This window comes from Triticum aestivum, chromosome 3D, assembly GCF_018294505.1.
Source record: "Triticum aestivum cultivar Chinese Spring chromosome 3D, IWGSC CS RefSeq v2.1, whole genome shotgun sequence".
NCBI lineage: Eukaryota > Viridiplantae > Streptophyta > Magnoliopsida > Poales > Poaceae > Triticum > Triticum aestivum.
Window position 1 is genome coordinate 581,655,253 of NC_057802.1, and position 6,000 is coordinate 581,661,252.

Below are 6,000 nucleotides of genomic sequence, written 5' to 3' on the forward strand. Positions count from 1 at the left end.
ACAACCTGAAAACCTAAACTACGAGAGAGTAAAAATGATCCACGCGCGTGGATACGGCGACCCCCGCACCACCGACGACCGAGGTCGCCGACGGAGGACGGCGCTAGAAGATTGGCCTCCTGGCGGCTGTTGGAGTAAACCACGTTAGGTGGGCGCGTGGGTGCGTGCGTGTGTGGCGCAAGTCCATGACCAGGTTGTTAGCTAGCCCATGCATGCCCATGTGTTTGGCCGTGTCATGTGTGGATGGCCGGTGTGGTGTGCGTGCATGTAGGTCATGTAGTTAGTGGTTAGCTAATGCGTGTGGGCATGGCTTAGTGGCCGGTGTTGTGCATGAGCTGTGTATGTGCGCGTCTACTACTTAAGGTGCTGGCAGGTGGTAGAGCCAAAGTAGCCAAAGAGAGATGTAGCCTCTCGGAGTGTATGTGTGCTCGCCGTGGGGTTGTGTGTGTGGGGCAGAGTTCGAACTCGCCGGAAATACAAGGGGCTGCTCGTGCAGCCGGAGGTGTTTGTGCGCGCGGGAAACCTCGTGTCCTCTCTCTCTTGTTTCTTCCTTGTCTTCGGTGATCGCCGTGGTTCTGTGAGTAGGCTAGACACCAACAATTGGTATCATGAGCTGGTTCATCTTGGGTGTCGTCCCCTTGCCGGAGGCGTGCCGGCGGTGGCGGCATTCGTCGGCGGCTGTGGCGGCACGGTGAGGAGGCCGCGGAGGACCTGCATGGTGGCGGCTTCAACGACACACAGCGGCATGGCGGCATGGAGGTGCTGCGCTGCGGTGAGGCCGCAGCGGTGCACGGCAATAAGCCGTGGCCGCGAGCCGGGCGCGACCGGTGCGTGTTATGGGTGTGCACTGGACGCGTCGGGACCGCGGGAGCGCGTACGAGCGTGTGGTTGACGTTGCGAGGAGGCGTATGTCGCCGTTGTGCTCGAGTCCGTGCTCGAGTTCGGCTACATCCTTCCGGCGTTTGTCGCTGGCGGCTGCCATGGCGGACGCGGAGGCGGCGCGCGGTGAGCGTCTGGTGCGGTCGGGCTCGTCGGGCGCGACGGGTGCGCGCGGGACGTGCGGGACGCACTGGTGCGGTCGGGCTCGTCGGGCGCGTCGGACGTGCGGGACGCAGAGGGACGCCAGGCGTGTGTCGCCGGCGGAGAAGGAGCGCGGCGTATGTCGCCGGGGTCGTGACGGAGCACGGTGCGACCGGCGTCTGTGCGCCAGGTCGGGTCCGTGGCGGTGCGGCCGGGGTCGATGCACCGGGTCGGGTCCGCGGGCTGAGTCACGGCCGTGACGACGACAATAACAGGAGCTGCAACAACTCCGGCAACGGCGAGATCGTGGTTTAGAAGGAGTATGTTGGAGTAAACCACGTTAGATGCGCACGTGGGTGCGTGCGTGCGTGGCGCAAGTCCATGACCAGGTCGTTAGCTAGCCCATGTATGCCCATGTGTTTGGCCGGGTGATGTGTGGATGGCCGGTGTGCTGTTCGTGCATGTAGGTCATGTAGTTAGTGGTTAGCTAATGCGTGTGGGCATGGCTTAGTGGCCCGTGTGGTGTATGAGCTGTGTATGTGCGCGTCTATTACTTAAGGTGCTGGCAGGTGGTAGAGCCAAAGTAGCCAGAGAGACGTAGCCTCTGGGAGTGTATGTGCGCTCGCCGTGGGGTTGTGTGTGGTAGAGTTCGAGCTCGCAGGAAATATAAGAGGCTGTTCGTGCGGCCGGAGGCGTTTGTACGCCGGGAAACCTCGTGTCCTCTCTCTTGTTTCTTCCTTGTCTCTGGTGATCGCCGTGTTTCTGTGAGTAGGCTAGACACCAACATCGGCCGCTTGGGTTCCAGCCATAGATAGATAGACTGTGTTGGGCAGTGGTTGATGGTTCCCATGCTGGCCAAGCCGTACTTTGTGTACGCCAGCAACCCGCGCAACATGGATATCAGCTTCGCGCTGTTCACGGCGCCAGGGACGGTGGTGCAGGACGGGAAGTACGGGTACCAAAACAGGATGCCACATATCATCCATCAAAATAGGTCTTACATGCTAACTCGTAAGACCTGATCTCGATGATGGACGCAGTGCACGTGGCTCGGGGTGAGCGGCGTGCACATGGTGATGTCAGAGACCGGGTGGCCGTCGGCTGGTGGCAAGGCGGCGTCAGTACATAATCTGCCGGTGCTTGCTGAATCGTCACGAAATTTAATGCTCCCATAACCTACGAACACCAGCCATGCACCATCCAAACACTCAATCAGGATACGAATTAGGATTCACCTATTATTGTATAGCTGGGTCGAGTTGCCGCCTATGATTTCCGTTTTTAGTGCAGAGTTTAAGGATGGCAATTTTATCCACGGGTACCGTACCCGCATGGGTAGGGTATGGGTTGTGCCCATACCCTACCCGTTAATTCATGGGTAGGATACGGGTATAACCTTGTACCCGCGGGTATACCCATACCCTGCCCGCTTGTGAATTAATGTTAAGTTATCGTCAATTAATCATTAATTTGTCATGTGACTTGTTTACTCCTATTGACTTATGAGTATGTTGTACTCATCTACTTGTTATTGAGCTGAGATAATTGTTTTTTTGTCAAATGTGCTATCAATAAGTGTAATAATTTCAACAACTCGTGCACTATTTGTTCTACCCGCTGGGTACCCAATGGGTACAGATACCCATCGGGTATGGGTAGAATTTTGTACCCACTGACCATACGGGTATGGGTATGGTATTGCTCTACCCTGCCCATACTCTACCCATTGCCATCCTTAGCAGAATTGCTGCTGAAGAGCCAAATTTGATGCATTTCATCAAGCAATTGATATAAAGCATAAAAATAGGTAACATACCCAGAGTTACCAAATGAACATCCTGCAGATCCACAAGATCGGCGATGGGCGCAGAGAGAAAGAGATTTTTTTGTTTATCGCACATGGAGAGACAGAGATTGAGACTGGGGGTTCCTCAAACACCACCCGATCTGCATGTAGTGTAGAGACGGACAAGGACGTCGTTTTTATTTTTTGAGACTGGGGGAAGGATTTGGCGTGTTAGGCAGAAGTGGGTCGCTGATAACTGGTTAGGAAGGAGATACTCTATATGGATTTACTTAGGAAGGAGATACGAGTCCATGGTTAGCAAGGAGTAATCTTCTTAGAAAGGAGATTATGACCGTGATTGATTTTGGAGTAATTATGTATGAGAGGGAGATCCACTGATTCAAACCTTAGGGATTTATACCACCCTTATGTATGCGGCAGAGATCATGCAGTAATTATATATGTATGTTCATCAATCTACTTCTTTAGGCCAGATGCTAATTACAAATAGATACTAAGGTAGGATATAGTTACTTGCTTTTTAATAATTTAAATTGCTTACCACATGTGTCATGTGGTATATAATTACATATTTAGCATTGGCGTTGATATTATGTATGATATAAATTAGGAAAAGATGCTAAATGTGTTTATGATAAACACACGAGCGATGTAGACCGTTGAATATATGCGGTTCAACGGATGAGGTGTGTTGGATCTCCGTAACTCTCTTATTGTATCAACGTGGTAGAAGGAGAAGACGCCAATGGTGCAAGGCCTTGCACCTACGCTCCACATGGCATTGCTCCTATGGGTCAGTGTCTTCGTCGCCATCCTTGCAAGTAATAATCTCTCTCTCCTCCGATCTTACAAGTAATCTCTATACTCTACAAAATACATATGTGCTGCCTAGAACATTGTGCGTCTAGCATATCGGTCCTGGTGCATATCGGTCAATGTTTTCATATTGTTTGTAATCAGGGCTCGTATAATGATATTATCTTAAAAGTGTCACGTAGGAAAGAGGGACTTTTCGCGGACAAAAAAGATTTACTCCCTCCGTTTTTATTTACTCTGCATATTAGGTTTGACCGAAGTTAAACTTTATAAACTTTGACCAACTTTATAGAAAAAAATATGAACATTTACAATAGCAAATCTATACGATGTGAAAGTGTATTCAACAATGAATCTAATGTGATTGATTTGTTATTGTACATGTTAATACTTTTGTGATTGATTTGTTATTGTATCTTCTACTTCCTCCGTAAACTAATATGAGAGCGTTTAGATCACTATCTTAGTAATCTAAACGCTCTTATATTAATTTACCGAGGGAGTATATATATATTATAAAGATAAGAAACAAAATATTATCTTGTACGAATGTATATTTTTAGGGAACAACAATTTGAGATCTCATTGAAGTAAACCCTTCTGTGTATGTACTGCAAACAACAGTTGATCTTCACTTGTGGTTATAATTGACACCTGCTCCTATATACAATCTGTAAGGTACTGCACGAGGAGCATCCGCGGGCGTGTGCTACGGCATGAGCGCCAACAACCTGCCGCCCGCGAGCACCGTCGTCCGCATGCTCCGCGACAACGGCATCACCTCCGTGCGCCTCTACGCGCCGGACAGCGCAGCGCTGGCCTCTCTCGGAAGGCACCGGCATCAGCGTCATGGTCGGCGTACCCAACAACGTCTTCCCCGGCCCGGCCACCAGCGCGCCCGTGGCTGCCGCGTGGGTCGGCGCCAACATCAAGGGCCACCCGGCTGTCTCATTCCGGTACCTCGTCGTCGGGAACGAGGTCGCCGGCAGCGACACACGCTACCTGGTCCCAGCCATGGAGAACGTCCGTAGCGCGCTTGCTGTGGCCGGCCTGAACGGCGCCATCAAAGTCACGACGGCGATATCGCAGGCCACCATTGCCGTACACGTCCCACCGTCCGCCGGCGAGTTCACCAACGCGTCCAAGCCGTTCCTGCTCCCCGTGCTGCACTTCCTGAAGCGCATCCCATCACCTTCGGCTAGTGAATTTGATTGATCTCGTTCGTGTCCATCAGTCCATGCCGGCACCCACGATCACAGAAGTGTATACGCCGACTTTTAACGAGGCCCACCCAAGAGCTTGCATGGGCATCAACTTATATAGTGCCCTATTTTTTCTCTTCAAATAATTAAATTGGTGAGCTTGTGCTACTATTAAACGAGATAACCGCGCGTTGTAGCGTGAATATGTTGACGTATTTCAATAATATTTGGTTGCATGAAACATTTGGATTAATAATATATGAACGGAAAAACTAACGCCCACACGTGTGGGCGTTTGCACATCGCCCACACGCCTTCATCACCACTCATTTTGCCACGTATGAACAGATGACATCAGCATAAATCTTTTTAATTTCCGGCTTAAAAATGTTTTATCTCCTAATTAAAAAAGTGAATTAGAAATCCGTATTCACCATTAAATCCATCTCGACGAGATTTTCAAAACTAGACCCAATGTTTATATGTTTCGACGAAATTTTTTTTTGCCCAAAAGTCGCCATGATGTTTACACTGTAGTTGCCATAGTGCTTAAACTAAAGTTGCCATGTGGCAATTTTAGTTTGTAGATCATGGCAATTTTAGTTTTTCGATGATGGCAATTCCAGTACTTTGACCATGAAAATATTCTTTTGTATGAACCATGGCAATTTTAAGTGCATGTATCATGGCAATTTTAATTTATGGTGCATGGCAAGTCTAGTTTCTTAATTCCCCGGTTTATAATATGTCAAAATTTACTTTTAAATGTAGAAGAAAATAGCTGAAACATATCGTGCACTACTGGAATCAGCGTCTTTGCCGTCCGCCATGGCGGACGGCAAAGGCATGGTTCACGGACGGCAAAACTCTTTGTCGTCCGCTAGCGGACGGCAAACTGTCCGGATGAACGCATGCCGGCAAAGGCCTTCTTTGCCGTTCGCTTCCCAGAAACGGACGGCAAAGAAAGAACTGGGAAGCTGCCACGTGTGCAGCTATGCCGTCAGCCGGCAGACGACAAAGAGGTATGAATCTTTGCCGTCTGCTGGCTGACGGCATAGCTGGTCACTTTGCCGTCTGCTGGTAGACGGCAAAATGACCAAATAGGCAGCCAGTGTTCCCAGTTTGCACAGGTGACTGCCACGTGTCCTTTTTGCC

At 50.0% G+C, this 6,000-nt stretch overlaps 1 pseudogene; it reads left to right on the forward strand.

Moving 5' to 3' along the window:
• Positions 1 to 3,572: 3,572 nt before the first annotated feature.
• On the forward strand, positions 3,573 to 4,858 carry LOC123075617 (lichenase-2-like; annotated as a pseudogene).
• Positions 4,859 to 6,000: the final 1,142 nt, after the last annotated feature.